The 17333-nt window shown below is 30.7% G+C and overlaps 1 long non-coding RNA gene across 13 annotated transcripts; it reads left to right on the top strand.

The window, feature by feature from the left end:
• The first annotated feature begins 218 nt into the window (after nt 1-218).
• LOC143229027 (uncharacterized) lies at nt 219-16313 on the top strand. Of its 13 annotated transcripts, XR_013015617.1 has the most exons (5): nt 219-989; nt 1078-1131; nt 1352-1606; nt 6863-6960; nt 15234-15494. It is a non-coding gene; the product is annotated as an uncharacterized LOC143229027 (long non-coding RNA). The 13 variants fall into 13 exon arrangements; XR_013015615.1 differs by lacking the exons at nt 1352-1606; nt 15234-15494 and adding an exon at nt 15555-15830; XR_013015616.1 differs by lacking the exons at nt 1352-1606; nt 15234-15494 and adding an exon at nt 9783-10609.
• The last annotated feature ends 1020 nt before the right edge of the window (nt 16314-17333 follow it).

Below are 17333 nucleotides of genomic sequence, written 5' to 3'. Positions count from 1 at the left end.
GTAGCTTTGTGCGAAATTCTAAAAAAAAATAATAATTACATGTACCACCCAACGTTTTTTTTTCTTTTTTCTTAATAAGAACTTCTACATATTTTCTCTCATTAAAATCTTTAGTGTTTTTTGTTTTTTTGTAAGATAGAAATTTTAAATGGGTTTTGATTTTGTGTGTGTGTGTTTGTGGTTCCGTGTTTTTATAGGAAGTGTTCTGGTGGAGGGTTTTGTGTTGCTCATTCGTATATAACGCTTGATGTTTCCTGCTCGTGTGAAAAGGTCTTCTGGTTTCTTCTACATATGTTTCTTCACATATGTTAGAAATGATTTAATTGACAATGTTTTCGATGTGACACATTTGTCCTGCTCCATTTTATCTGGAATAGTATTGATTGTTTAGCATACTTTATGTGTAAGAATGAAGTGTAAACTAATAGTTCTTTCACCTTATTGTTTTTATGTTATATTGTTTGTCAGTTGGGATTGTTTAATGGCTTTACAAATCTTGGTTGTAATTGTGTTGTTTATGAAAGTGATGTTCATTGTGGGTGTTTTAGTGCATGTCTCTTGAGGGGGGGATGTTGCTGTTGTAACGGTTTTTTTGTGATTTAAAATCATTGTCGATGTAATAAAACTCTAACAAAATTTTTACTTTTTCTTGTTCCTTGGCAGAAAGTGTTATTTCCCAATTGCTTATGCCTAAAGTAAATGGAAAAGATCATTTTTCTCTTCAAACTTTACTTTTGTGGCCTGAGTAATGAAATTTTCCAATTTTTCGGGACATTCCAGGTAGATTCAGTGCTGAATAGCTGATAGAGAACTTTCTCGAACTTACAAGAAGTTTCAAGAACTTTCCATAGTAATATATATATATATAGGGGTTACCACTTCACTTTAGTTCTAGCAACGTAAGTGAATACCTAGACCAATCTGATTTTATCAGAGATGACATCAAGAACCTGCAAGCATTCAGCTATGTATTTGGCCAATTTATCAAGGCAAGAGCGAAAACGTACTCTGTGACAGAATCTGCTAAAATATGTAAAGCCTACAAAGCATATTTTGGCATGTCTGTCGGGGATCAAGGCAAACCCTGGGCACCTCATATTACCTGCAAGCACTGCAGAAACACTTTAGAAGGTAAGACAGACAATGTTTGCTTGCTTGAATAGTACGATTTTATACTATACAAATTTTAGACCTTTTAAAATGTAAATATCTTTTAATTTGTTTTTTTTAATTTCCAATAGTACAGAAAAAATATCACATATAAAATATTTTGCATAAACCTCTTACACATTAGTTGTGGATGAAATAAGTTTATTCTTCATAATAACAATTTTATTTTGCTCTTGTGCAGGATGGTACAGAGGGAGAAAGACAGCCATGAAATTTGCTATTCCAAGAATTTGGCATAAACCCACTGTCCACTCAAGCAATTGCAACTTCTGCATGGTAGACCCTTCCAAACGTCGGGGTGATAAAAATGCATCTGCTATCATGTATCAGGACCTTTCATCATCCATCGCCCCATAGCCACACAGTCGCAAATATTGAAAAACTACTCACTTCTAAACTTTTTGTCCATTTTTGAATAACTTTAGTATAAATACAGGTAAATCTTGATTCATATGTCGTTTTATTCAGACCTTATGTAAATGAATATGTGCAAATAAGCCCGTTTTTTACATAGAAAATTTGAGACTGGCTTCAATCTATTTTAGGAGAATTAGTTTTCAGTCATTGCAAAAGTTTCATTAAGGTTGTTGCTGTGGCAGCAAGAAGCAATGTCAATGGTAATATGCAAATCCATTGTGAGCCAAAAAGTATTTCAAAACAATTTGAGATCAACAACACATACTGCAGTACCCTATGTGCACAGTGATAATTCTGCACTGGTACACATACATAACATATAATAAATTGTAAAGTATACTGCACATTGAACTACTAAACACTGGATTAGCCTTAGGCTAGAATATCTTAATCAAATATCTGAAGAATGAGTTGCAACCTCAACTTTGAGCTCAGTTTTGACCTGGGTCTTTAGATGAGCCAACAAACCATACATCAACAAAATAGGCATATCTCTGAAACTTTATCTGCATGCCTGGATGCAAAGGCAAATTGATAATTATGGCTTTAAATTGGGAATAGTCCACTTCATTATTATACAGCATTTCCAGATCACTCACAGGGGAACACGTTTCTCTAAGTGTTTCCTTCAAATGTTGTTATTTGCTAAACATAATTTCTTTGAAAAATATGTTTACTTGTATGGCACCTTTCTCTGTTTATTGCTACAATTAATCATGTGGGGCATCCACATACTTAGCAATGCCTCAGCCCATACTTTGGTCTATCACTGGGATTCAAATTCTGTAGATTCTCCACAGTTGGGTTCTTTAATCCCAGTTTGGTTTCACACATATATATTTCATATGCAGAGTATGTTACTTCTCATTTTCTTTTTGTCTAATGTCATCTATCATTCATCTAAGGGGTTTTTGAAAGGTAGTCATTCTCTTTTGTTGTTTATGTTAGCCCATTTGGTTTCCTTAGCTCCTGTGTTGTTAGGCAGAGGTGCCCTCTTGACTCAAGATTTACACATGGTTCTTTTTTTGTTGTTGTTATTCATCAGTCTGTATCAAATCTAAGACATTTTGTTTCACTTTTCCTAGGTCCCCTCCATTATTTTGTTGGATAATTAGAGTTTCACATAGATGTTCCATTTCCAGAAAGTACAGTTACATTATTACATGGACAAATCACATACTCTACCTCACCATGGGCAGTATCCTCCTGGCACACTCAGCTGTTTGTTGAAAGTATATACATTTCTTTTAACCCAAACTTATTGTTTGGTTAATACTGAGGTCTTCTTAAACTCCTTCAACTATTTCCAGTTCATCTTCAATCCAAGGAGCTCTCAGTTCAAAAAACACAATCCTGCTAGAAAGTTTCTATCACACTCAGGGACTTGACTTTGGAAGTTCTTATTCCCTAAGGTTTGGACCACATGATATTTCTGTATGAATTAAAAACATAATTGATGGACATTTGCTAAAGATCCCCTGCATTCTCATATTTCTGTTTTCTTCCTTCTTCAAACAGAATTTACCTGATGGCTAAACAGACAACACCACAGTTGGAGTACCTCTTTCATCTTCCAGACCAGATGTACACCTTTTTTATAAGTCAGGTTGAAGGGGGGTTAACTTTGGTACTTGAAAATTATCTTGTCAGTTGTCCAAGGTCAAATCCAAGTTTCTTATCATCTTCTTAGAACAGAGATTAAGATGCATTGTAAAAAGAGCTAATCTTGGCAATGGTACACCAGTCTCCACAACAGATTAGTGTGGGATTCTAGCTTTATGTTAGCAGAGGTAAGGTATCATGTTGGAAGTTATAATTTTCTTACACATAAAATGTGTTTCCAATAGATGCTTAGCTCTCTTCATGCTTCCCACCCTTCATTTTCACTCATGGTATTTTTTGTTCTTGGTACCTAATCTCCAGGGAGAGGTAGTTGCCTGAGGAGGGTATGTCACACTCACGTTAGTACAGGATTGTTGCATGCTACAGCACAGCTGATTCACATTAAATGTGTAGGAGTAGATGGGAGTATTAAGACTAATGGTGAGAGAAATATTCGAGCACATAGAGGGGTCATAATAACTGAGTAAGTTATTTATGTTAGAGCAGGTAAGTATCTAAAAGAAGTACAATCTCTGTGCAGGAAAATCAAACAAGGTAGTTCTGTCCACTTCTGTCTTTGGAAATGTTTGTATACATTTAATTCACTCTATGAAGTGCTTATAACTAATTGAAAGCTCAGGATTTCCCATAGAGTGTTTTTCAGTATTTGAAAAAGAATTTTCATGAGTAAACCCTTTTTTGTTTTGTACACATACAGAAAAAGGCAATATGAAGGTTGTTTGAAAAATATTTTCTTTAAGCACAAATACAGTTTAATTAATAAGAACAATTAATGACAGTGATATAGTAACTTGTAATATTCTTTATTTCAAAATGTATATATAAAACATTAAAAAAATATTTTGTTCACATACTCCACCTGTAAAATTTAACAAGGCTTAGCTAATTGAGGAAAGTGTGTACATGTTCTGTAAGTAGGAAAGATCATTGTTTTCTATATTTCTTTACTGATCTGTGTTCTAAGAGAAGGAACTGAAATTTAAAGATTTATTTGTAAATAATAATAATGACATATATATATATATGTATACATGTGTGTGATGTATTACAACTGAAATATGATTGTATTCCACAAAACATTAGTCCTCTAGAGCAGAGAAAAGATAGTTGCATATATTAAAGACCAGTTTTATACTATTTTATATCAGCTGTGGTTTCATGTGACTCACTGATTTGTGTATTAAAAAATTGCTGTAATATACAATATTCAACACTTTGTATTATTATATTTTGGATGTTTAACTCAGTTGATTATAATTGCAAGTTTCCAACTAAACCATATTATGACTTATCATTTTTTTATAAGCTTCAATGACCAATGTTAATCTAAATTTTATTTACTAAAACAGTAATTCAAAAAAAAATTTAAAACACTAAGTGTTTTAAATTTCATCTTCAGATATCACATATTTACTGACTGACCTAAATATCATGACAGTCATGTCAGTTTCTGTGACTCAACAATAAAAGCTAGATTATGAAAGTTTACTTGGAACACATTTTGTCATTACGGCTTTTTTAACTGTATTTGTGCCATCAATAGCTGGAGAACAAGACATAGTCAAGTTCAAGGGTTAGGATGAACTGAGAAGTCATGCTTACAATATACAATGGAACTTAGTGTAATTAATTAGGATGATTTCATTGTGATGTAACACTGTGATGGGTATTTTAGTTTGCTTGTTTTCATCTTCCACAAAAATACTTTTTCTGGCAATCAGAACATAGAAATAAAAGTGAAAATGAATAGTAGAGCCATGGTAACAGTTGTAAACATCTGTAATGAATGTTTTGGAATTACACATATTTTATATTCAACAAATTAATAAAATTAATGAATTGAACAACCTTCAGTATAAATACCAATTTAGTGTTTAAGATGTTATATACCAATACAAAAATACAATTTACAGTGTTTAAGATGTTATATACCAATAGAAAAATACAATTTACAGTATTTAGGATGTTATAAGACTTTCTGTTTACAAAGAAGGAAATGCAAGGGGGAAATGAGTTTAAATTTATATTGAGGCTTGAACTTTCATTCATAATATGTAAACTTTCTTTTATCAACAGTTTGTGATCATTACATTCATAAGTTGTAATTAAAAATCTTTCAAGAAATGGGTTGTGACGATGATGTTTCATTGTAAAATATCTTGGAAAATTAGGTGTAGTTTGAATCTTAACTTCACTTCTTTCAGAAACTTTCATGTGTTCCAAGGTATGTAGCGAGTTTTACAGTTACCATCTCAGTTGTTAGCAGTAGGATAAATATGATTTCAGGTTATATATACAGAAATATTGAATACAAAGTTAAAGATGTTGTAATTTCAAAATTTTGCAAGAAATAATACAATATTAAATCAAATATCATTTTATTTGATGATATAGTTTATAAGTTTTATAAACTTGTACTAACACTGTACTTAAAATTATAAAGTATGAAGTCTGTACTGTACACTGAATATCATGTCAACAACTCACTGTTTTTTTCAATTGTTACAACTAACCTATTATTAACATGTATGTATATGGAATTGGTAGCCATACACAAATATTTGTGTGTGTGTGTGTGTGAATTCATTATAAACAAATATAGCTAATCTTTATCAAAATTTTCATGCCCAGTCAACACTAGTAGTTTAATATTTTTTTTCCATTCAACTACTAAATCTTGAAGGTTCACAATGTTCGATTGCCAGTTACCACTTCCAGGCTTATTTTACTTTACAAACCAGGTAGTATCACCACACTGGGTTACAAATGGTGGATAAAAGAAAGTCAAAGTAATAGCCTTATAAACCTGAAGAGTACATCACTAACTTTTGTTGTGTGTTGTGGTAAATAAGTACTATCAATTAGACTGTTATATTTTACACCCTAAGTAAGTAGTTGAAGAATCAAACAGTTTGTCTACCAAGCTGTTTGCTGACAGATTTTTACTTATTTGGCAGATATTTGCTATGTAAAATAGTTTTTGTCTCAGGGTATTTGCTGAGAAATGCTATATACTTAGTACGTTTGTGTGGTTACACCATTTGAACATTTTTCCTACCCTTAATAGCTGATTGTAAATAGTGATATATATACAAATCTTTTTATAATGTGGTGTTTTCAGCCACAGTATAGTGGCTTACAGAATGGCTTTGAGTTTTTTGTTTGTTTTATCATGTAAAACATTTTTAGTTCATAGCTCCATTATCTCTTGACCGATTTGATAATCAATTACAGTTTTAGTTTTAGAAGGGAAAACTCTTTCAATTGATGTATTTAACCATTCCCAAGGTATTGTAGATTAATTTATTCTAATCCTACCTATAGGAATTTCAGTTTGATGGTAGGGTAGTAGAGATCCTAATGAGTAAAAAAATTGAATTGAGTATATATGTGCTTCATGTTTGGAATTGCTTGGCCACAAAAAATATAACTAATATTAAAGAAAACAATGGTATCTTAGATTAATTTGCTGTGTCTAAAAGACTTTCAAGTGCCATGGCTACTGAAGATACCATCTTGTTACTGGTTACTAAAGCTTACTTATCTGTAGCAAAAAAAAAAAAGGAAAAAAGTAAGAACCTTCATAAAGCTTTGTTGAAATCATTGATCCTGTATTTAGTATATTTTCAACTATTAATTTGCTTTATTCAAGACACATGGAGATGACAAGCATTATCAAACAGTTTTGTTACGTGGACTGTATTCAGCCTCTGACTGGCCAGAAACAGTAGGAGAAAACCTATCAACAAGGTATGTAACTTACTGTTTACAAGCAATAATATTGATCTTTTGTCTTAATTTTAACTTTTTCGTAAGGTTTTTGGCATACGATAAAATAGTCTTTCTAACATCACTGGAAGCTAGTGAACCTTACTGATTTTAATTGGTGACTGTATTGTGCATTCACTTATATAAACATGACTTTCATGCCTTTGTAGAATGTTTTTAAATGGCTGCTGTATTGGTTATGAACATATACATAATCAATATTTAATATTAATTATTTTTACCATACTATAACAGATTAAAGGTTTCTTTAAAGTTTCAGGTTTACTTCTTAATATGTTGTTGTCATTTGAATAAATATTTATCAACAGAAAGAATGACAATTGACAGTAATAAATAATTTTACAAAGTGTAGAATTAATTAATTTCAAAAGAATATGATAGAAGTACTTATAACTTGTTAATGAGTTGTGTTATTAATAAATTAGTGTTAATCAATGAAAAAAATCACTACAAGTATATAAATGTTTTCATCAGTATCATAAATATCAATATTAACATAAATATGCTGTGACTATTGTGCTGTAACACATGACAAAGAAGTCAGTTTATTGTCACACCATCATAAAGTGAGGCAAAATTGTATCATTCCAAGGGGTAGTACTTTTTCTAATGTAATACTTTATATTAAATAAACTTTGTTGCTGTTTGTTTATTGTTGGTACAGAATATAAAAAAGTGGATTATAAAAAAAAATAAATTATTAGACAGAATTACAACTAAATGTGGCTCTGTGGAAAAGAAAGTATAAAGACCATAAATCTTGTTAAATTACTTTACAAAGCACCTATTAAAAGACCTTCCAAATTTTTTCCCATAACTGATGTAAGACTAGTTAGTGTGGATTTACTGGGACAACTTTTATCACCTCCCTTGAAAAGAGAATTTTCCTTAGCTAACTTCCATTTCTCTGGTTCCTACCCACTATTTAAGAACTGACAAAAAATAGTAATAAATGGCTCACAATTCCAATCAAAACCATTGTGAAACTATTATCTGACTGAAATTTTTCTTAATAAGTTCAAAGTTAATGACGTAATTTTATTCAATCTCATTTACATTTATCAACTGTTCAATTTGTCGAATACAGCCTAAACCTTCATTGATAAAAATTTAATTACAAGTGTAAAATTAAGTAACCCAGCCTTACTAGCCTTTCTTTATCACCCTATAAGGGATCCACCCCTATTCTAACATTTTGTTAACTTTTAATATACTAAAAGAAATCTTTACTGTTAGTTTTACATTTTCAGCCAATTGTTTCTTATACATAATTTTCATGTTCTAATTTCCTGTTTCACCAACATTTTTGATCTTGTACAGCCTTCTGAATATCCAGTCACACCAGTCAATTTAAATTCCTTAAATTTATGATTTTCTTAAACATTTTGTGAGTGAACCTGTTCTTTCTTACTTGCAGCTACCTTTTCATCTTAATATGGAATATTTTACCTTGATCACTGAAAAATTTGCCAATAAAATATTTCCACATCTGATAGGTGTCACCAAATAACTCTTCTGCACAATTCAGAACAGATGATTCTTTTTACATTGTTTCAAAATTTGTTTTTTTTTTAATTCATAACCAAAATGTTATTCTGTCTCTATTTGCTGCAAAACCTAGTACAACAATTATCATTTGTATCCAGATGTTCTCCAATTTCCACATTCTTGATCATTTCTATATATATGTCTGAAATTAAAGTTAACCACAATTATGACTTTATTAACAGCTGAAATCTTAACCTCATTGTAGACATTTGCACTAATTTCTTCAATATCATTTTGTGGTCTCCAAAAAATCCTCACTAAAAGGCTTTTTCTTTAATATCTCCTATTAGAGACCCAAATGGATTTACTCTCCATACTAGTAGCTTTAATATCCTCAATTTCAACAGGATGTAACCCATATTTTACATATTGAACCACTCTCCCCCTCTCTTTAACACTCTCCATATTAAATAGCAAGAAACCATCTGTTAAAAAACAAACTTCTATATCAAAATTATATATGTTTAACCATGTTTCAGTTATGTTTGTTATATCATGTATATATATATATATATATATTATATCCCCTCTAGTCTCACACTGCTAAATGAGGAATGACTAGCACAGATAGCCCTTGAGTAGTTTTGTGCAAAATTCAAAAACAAACAAACTTACCACAATGAAATCCAAGGGAGAAAACATCTATTGTTTTGAAGAGTGTGATAAACAACTACTTTCTCATTCCTTCATTATTTTCTATTAAGTTTTTTTTAATTACGAAAATAACTTAATGATAAAGCACAAGACAAACTTGATAGTGAGAGACATTTGTTAAACGTTTCAGACTCTTTTTCTTTGTTTAGGATTTGCACAAAGCTACATGATAAATGTTCAACTGTTACTGTTATCAAACATTACCTTAAAGTGCAAGTATGAGATACATGAATATATCTGTAAAAATTGGAAAAATGGTTACAAACCCTCCTAGCTCTGCTGACTTTCAGTACCATGAAGAAACAGGACATCAAATTTCTCTCTCCAACTTTAAAATCTCTAAACAGCCAAATATTACACTGAACTTCTAATAAAAGAAACATTATGCATAAAAAACTCCTCTTCCATCCCTAAATAATACACATTATTCATTGATTTAAATCTAATTGAGCTATATCATTTGTGCCACATTTTTTTTTACTTTCTCGTATTATAATTTGTTTAATCAAATTGTTTACTTTTTATGTATATCATATTTCTGTTATAATTACAAATACTATTTGTTTGTTTTGTACCTCTAGATTACTGAAGACAGAATTTTGATGCTTCCAAAATTTAATAAATGTTTCCTGTTATCATATTTACATGATGCTTTATCTTTAAATTACATTTATCAAAATATTTGTAGGCTAATAAATACTAACTACATGTGATTTAAACACTAGAGGTTGCATGAATTTCAAAGAAAGTATTGTGAAATGCACAAACTGCAGAAATTCCAGTAAAAAAGTTAGAATCAAACAAAGATTTTACGTTCATTGGTCTATCAGAACTGTTAAAGATTTGTAACTTATTACACAAAGCATTAAGCTTTGAGGATGGCTTTTGGCAATTCATGTTCACGCTTTTACCTAGAAAAGAATAAAAAGTAGTCTGTAATTAAAAGATTCACATCAAAAATGTAATTATATACCATAACTTTCACTTCTTAGCAGGTTTTTTTGAGATTTTATTACATATAAAATGGAAAAAAGAAAACTACTATGGCCAGAGCAATCAATTACTGAGCACAGCAAATAATTCAAATTTAGTTTTCTTAACATTACTGGAACAATAATACCTAATCTATGAGCTGACTCTTGTTGCAATTTCTGCTAAGGAAGTTAAATCAACTTCAGCTCAAAAAAATGGGTAATGTCCACTAAAGAGAGACAGAAATATAACCCCAACTGATCATACAACAGTGGTTATAAAATATTAAAGAATTGCACTAAGGTTATTATAAGGTCTTTAAACAACTTTCAATAGTGAAACCTATGGTCGCTTGTATAAAAACACATATTGCAGTACTCATAATTGATCACATATAGGTTATCCAAATAATGCATTTTTAAGTTAGTTAAGTTACAAAGTCGAGTTGATAAGTATTCACAGTGTTGACAAATAAAGTGTATTAGCAAATTTTTAGTTGCATAAAGATTCATGATTTTCAGTCTTTGATATACAGTGTTTCAGTTGCAACTGCTTGGTATAAATATGTACATGTCCACAGCTAACATTTTATAATTACATGTAGCTTGTCCTTTATGTTTTAGTAACACTTTAGGAGTTCTGAAACCAGGAATAACAGCTCTTGGAGCAACCCCTTGTAACCTAGCATACAAAAACAGATATACTGAGTGTATGAATAATAGCTAGTAAAATTCAATAGTATATATATGAGTAATTAAGTAATTAGACTTAGTTATTTTAAAAAGTTAATTTGTCAAATTTAGTTTAGCAAAACTAAAAAGAAAGAAAACCTGTAAATTAGTATAGATGATTAAATATGCTCTTCTACATTTCTACTAATACATATTAGAATGTATTGTTTCATCAATTGGACACCCTCATTTTAACAATATTTTTTGGAGGTTGAACCCAATTATATCTTGTGATGTTTTACCAGCGTAAGAGATTTAGGGTAGTCCTAACTAAGATTTCTAAGCAAACAATATTCATAATGAACAACAATTTAAAACAGAAGCAAATCAATATTTAAAATCACTTATGAACACACAAGTTATAATAAGCAGATCAATTTAGAAACATAACTCATAAATCTTCTCATCCACAGCATAATATATATGACAAGTTTCAAATTTTAGAGTCAGAACTAGAATCCTTAAGAAAAGTAACCAGTGAAACATTCAAATGGCCAACAAACATATCCTTACTAAAATGTTCTTTATAGAAGTTTGAAAGGTAGAACAGCACTTAGTGACTAGTATAATAGAATGAGTTTGTAAAATAGATGAAGAATTCCACCAAGTAGAGCATTTTAATCAAGGGATCAAAGTGTAGTAAAACTGTTAGTAGCTATTGTTGAAAGAATACAAACTTTCTAACAGTTTGCTGCTGCTTCCATCTTTTAAAATAAAATATATTTTTACTGAAATCTCCCTTGTGTTGCTGCACCATTATAATCAATGAAGTCCTAAAGAACCAAACATACTTGTTTCTCTAACTTTCTATAAAACAACTTCAGGCAATAACTTTTATCTTGTACCTAAGAATATTAACTTCAGAACTCTCCGAGTTTCCTTACATGACGACTCTTAAGCTGGCTCTTGCAGATGTATTTATCTTTCCCTAAGATGATTTCACTATTGTACAGCCTTACAAGTGAGCTATAGAAACGTATGTAGTTAAATGCATAATGTAGTTTATAGTCTTTCACACAGTGTGTCACCAAACACAGAGAATGTTTGCTTCAGAGCACATATATGACAGTTATAATTAACAGAGGAAGTTTAATTTTAAATGAAAAGTAACAAATACTATTTCTCTAAATATACATTTTTACAGCATTTGAAAACAGACTATTACAGGTTTTTGAGCAATTGTGCAAGCTTTAAACCTCAAGCTTCTGAAAAACATTTTTAAAGATTCAATAAGACAAAGATCACTTAACAAGTACACACAGAAATAAGAATTTTTTATGGCATTACTTCCAACATGAAACATTTTAAATTCGTAATTTTACACAATTGTTTTTCTTTATTCTGCTTTGAAGGAACAGAATAATATTCAATGGTCAGAGTTATGGAGAGCTCTGTCACCTCCATCCAGGCTATCAAGATTTAGTCTTTATAATAATTTTAAATTCTTCTTATAGGCGACTTATGACAGCACGAAAGTGTTAGCCTTTTGGAAGAGGGAAATAAAAGAAAAACATGTTATGCAATTTCAACTAACAAAAGTGTCTTAAACCAGACAAGACTTGAAAAGGAGGAGTAATAGTAGTTGTAAATAGTATCAGGCTGCTTAGAAGCTATGTAAAGATTACTCAGAGACAATTTTTTTTAACCAATTAGAAAAGCTAAATGCACTTTTTGAGGGCAAAATAATTGAATTCTTTCAGAATTAACCACACTTGAAACCTCAAAAGAATCTTGGAAATGCCACCAAGGTTTAAGATATAAAATTTCAATAAAACTTACAGGATTTTCAATCATGTAAGTGTTTTTAAACCTTACAAACCAACCTAGACTGTGCTGATAATTTGATGTACTTACTCAAATATGTGTTACAAACTTGTGGCTTCCTAATATAACCACAACTCTGTTTTCATGTGTTCTTAGTGATATAGTCACCACTAAATTGGACATGGTTGCCTTTAAAGTTTACCATCCTTAACTCATTTCTCATAGGTGATATTTTTTGTAATAAAAAACAATACGCAATACTGAATTTAGGTGGGTAGCATTTCTGAATATTCAGTTAATTCTCCACATAAGTACATAGAAATGCTTTTAAAATATGATACTTATCAGATTTTCTTTTTTATCACTACAGTAAAAAATATTTTATTAGAAGAATTTAAAATAATTGTTTCACACCAGTATTTCTTATATCTTTTATGGATTTGTTAGACAGCTGTTTTTGTTTGTTTCTTGTTTACATTTTGATGTTTCGTTTGGTAGAGCCGATTTAGATCTAAGAACGTGTTGCATCAATAAATCTGACATCTCTGCAAGTCTTTTTTTGGGAAGCAGTTTGTTTATATTTAGGTATCATATGTATAAATTTGTCAGAGTTTAAGTTTTTGTTTAACTGCATTTAGTGCAATATAAAAATTTTCAAAGCCATTTTGAATTATATGTTATATCAAAATGCTTTTAGAACTTCCCCACATTTGTTACAGGCCATGCCAGGTTATGCTTTTCCTTATGATCATGAAAACTTGACAACAACCCTGAAGCGTAATTGTCATTGAAAAAGTCATGGACTTCAGGCTATCACATTCAAAGAACAACACTCCTCTCAGCAGTCCTTCCATAATCCATCTTACTTCGGATGACAATGGTTTTTAAGCAGCATTTTCAATAATTAAATAAAACAGAAATTCAAAGATTTTTTGGTTTTTGGAATTTTGCAAAAGCTACATGTGGGCTACCTGAGCTAGAAGTTCATAATTTAGCAGTGTAAGACCAGTCAGAAGGCAGCTAGACATCACCACCCACCACCATCTCTTTTACCATCGATTAGTGGGATTGACCGTCACATTATAACGCTCCCATGGCTGAAAGGGCAAGCATGTTTGGTGTGACAGGGATTTGAACCTGCAACCCTAGGATTACGAGTCGAGTGCCTTAACCACCTGGCCATACCAGACCCATAAATAACAAGATATTAAGGTATTACTACAATTAGCCCAACCTTCATTATAAGTATAGTTCCCATTCTCCACTCTATCCAAAGATGTTGTGTCTAGCAACATGACCCTACATTTTTGCATGGAATAACATGGTTATATGTATTTTCCAGATGCTTGAAGTATGTCAATACTACACAGGAGGTATAACTGGAAGCCTTAACTTGATAAACTAACATACTGTTGACCTCATTTCCAGACAGAGATCCTATTTGATTGTGTTGCTTACTATTGTCTACTTTACCCTGACAGAATTTCCTCTTGATTCTGCATTTGTTTATTCTCGCTTCTTAGAAAACGTTGTGACCTGCTGCAAATTACTATTTTTTTTAACATGCCCTAACTCAGCAGGATGAAATTCATTCCTCACATATAAAACTATTCCTTCCTCTCTTTTCATTACTCTATCTCTTGTGAATAGTTTGTAGGCTGGTATTTCAAAAAATTATCTCATGAAAATTGTTAATATCCAGCTATGTCTCAGTGATACCCATACTATCAAAATTATCAGTTTTCAGAACTGCTTTGAACTCATCAATTTTATTTCTAATACACCTAGCATTACAATAGGAATAAATATTCATATATTTTAAAATGTATTCATGTTTTTCTGTCAATTATATTTCCTATTTTACTAACATGTTTGCCCTCACCTCTGTCTAGACCAAATTTAATAAATCTACCATTACACCTGAGTTAATAGCCCTTACTTTATTGAAGTGTATGCCAAAAATTTAAAAAAAGATTAATTTTTCCATTAAATTATTCAAAAATCTAACAAACCTGTTTGCTTAGATTTGATCTTAGCCTGGCATTCAACCCTAATGACCTACTTAGTTTCTCTTCCCCACAATTTTTTTAGCAATTTATTTAAAAAAATCAAGTTATGGACTCTTTTATTAAATGTGCTCTTATCAGTGTTCTATACTTACCAATGAGCTCCTCAGGTTCATCTTTCCATGGATCATTAGTCCCAAAATGTGCCACATAATGCATTGCTACTAGTACCTTTATCTATCTCTAGTTCTATCACTTATATCTTATACCCCTGCTCCTAGATAATATAAACAGATTTGTTCACTCTATTTACTCCACATTCTATTATAATCTATGTGACTAAATAGATTCACCTACAACTTTGTTATCTTTTACACTTATTATATAATTATATCATGTTTCCTTACCTGCTACATTTCATCATTAGTAAGTGATTGTAATGAAGTGTTTATTCTTACATTCACATCCATCTTTGACCCTCAATGCATTATTTTCACAGCTTTTATCCCTATTTCTTTCTTAGCTTCCTAATGATGAATGATATCAACTTTTATTTTAGGTGTTCTGAAGAAAAATTATTTCACCATGAACAGAGATGTAATCCAAGCAAATTGAGTAGACTCTGTGAATAAGACTTAAGACCAAGTTTAATATGAAAGATTTTGGCAGAAAACTTTCAAAGAGTATATGCAAATCAGTAGAAGTTTTCTTTCTGTAAACAGGTGCTAAATTCTTTCACACGGTACAAAATGTGTTTTGATTTTCAGTGTCACAGAAGAACTTTGGATAAGGATTTTGAGAGATTTAAGTGATTGGTGAATTTGTCAAAATGTTTTGGTTATAAAAGAGTAAAATGTATATTTCTACATCCATTTTGTAGGATGGAAGTGTAATGTCAGTTGGACTTTTCAGCCACATATGTTCATGATGACAAATGACAAATATTAGCTATGGAGGGTCCTAATGGTGAACCCATCACACACCATTTATCAGTCTGGTCAGACAGCTGACCATTAAAGAAAAAACTGGTTTTATTTTGAAGTTAAGTTTAATGGTTGTGCAAATTATTGTTTGTTTAGTCCAGCCCTTAGTCTACCATTACTGGAAAAACAATATCTTTTTTTTCCAAAGGAATGTTAGTAAAAGCAATCCACGCTTGTCCTAACATATTGGTCAGCATCCAGAAATTAAGAAATTGCATAAGCAAAATAAAAGAATATTTGACAATATATGCATTAGTTATGACAGGGTTTAAATTAGGAACTAGAAATTTAGTTTCTCAGTATTGGAAAGGATTGATCTGAGTGAGTAATTGAGTTTGTGAAGGCCAAGTTTAACATTGAAACTTATCAGATATTTTTTTTCCTCTAAATTTCTAAACACACATTGCAGTTTTTCTTCACTTTGAATGGTTAATTACATTTTATTTAAATACTTTAAACTTACTCACGTCTTGTATAATTTGTCTAGTTTTGTCAATGTAATCCTATTTGTCTATAAATACAAATCCAGCACTTATGTCAAGTAACTATAATATCCTTATTACAAGCTAGTTCTTTTAGAGCTAAGAATTCTTCTCTTGACAAAGAATAGGGAATCTTATGACAGTTAAACTTGTAAACAGATGATAAAGCAATGCATTTTTTTTTATTCGAGTTTCAATAGCATTACAAACATAAAAAAATACTAGTACTTCTTAAGGCAAGTTAGGATTTTAATGTTTTATAGGTAGTTTAAAGCAGGAGTTAAAACTTCTGGCTACATTTTACAGATTTCATGAAGTACAACAACACTTAGGTTAAAAATCAGGATGAATAGATAAAAATAACTTATAAAGTTTTGTGTATTGTTTGTATTTATCAGTGGTTAAAATTTTATAGTTTAGTGTTTTGATAATATTATGAAAGGTGTTGAAGTTAATTCAGTTGTTCACACCACTTTTTTTAGAAAGCATTTTTTTTAAACATGTGAATTAATTCTTATACTAACTTCCTAACATACTTTAAATACAGTTTTTACACTTCAGTTCTTACACCTGTTTGGTTTTATTTGTACCAGTGTTCAAAAGAAAATCTCTTCCTGTCGTCTTTTTAAATATAAATGTCTGTACACTTAATTTTGTCAAATCAGTTTACTAGAGAAAGAAACAAGAGTAGTATATGATTATAAACAACAGCATCATTAAAGTTACAATTTGATCTCATGCCCAGGAAAAGGAGAAACTATGTAGTGTTGATGTCTTCAAAAGTAACACATATAACTGTGTTGTCACATGATCTGAAAACCTTGATTCAGTTTGGATAATGATTATGGTGTCAGTTAGCTTTGTTTTAATTAGTGTTTGTGGCTAACAGCCTTAATTTCAAACACTGCATCCACTGTTTCAGATAACAGAAATATATATACCTATCCTAGCCTCAGAAATGCAATATTTAGACAATCAATTTTATATACTGAAAACGTTTTTTGTCTGAGGTGAATACTTTTCCTATACTTAGTTTACATAAGTAAGAAAAGTATAACTTATGGAATATTTAAAACAAAACTCTTGATCTAATTCTCAGAAAAATGAATATTGAACATTCTAGATCACAAACATTAATAAAGTTTTTTGCTTAACTATAATTTGTTTAGAAGAATTGTTTACTGCACAGTTATA

The sequence above is a fragment of the Tachypleus tridentatus genome, chromosome 10 (assembly GCF_004210375.1).
Source record: "Tachypleus tridentatus isolate NWPU-2018 chromosome 10, ASM421037v1, whole genome shotgun sequence".
Taxonomy (NCBI): Eukaryota; Metazoa; Arthropoda; class Merostomata; order Xiphosura; family Limulidae; genus Tachypleus; species Tachypleus tridentatus.
This window is presented reverse-complemented; position numbering and strand designations above follow the sequence as displayed.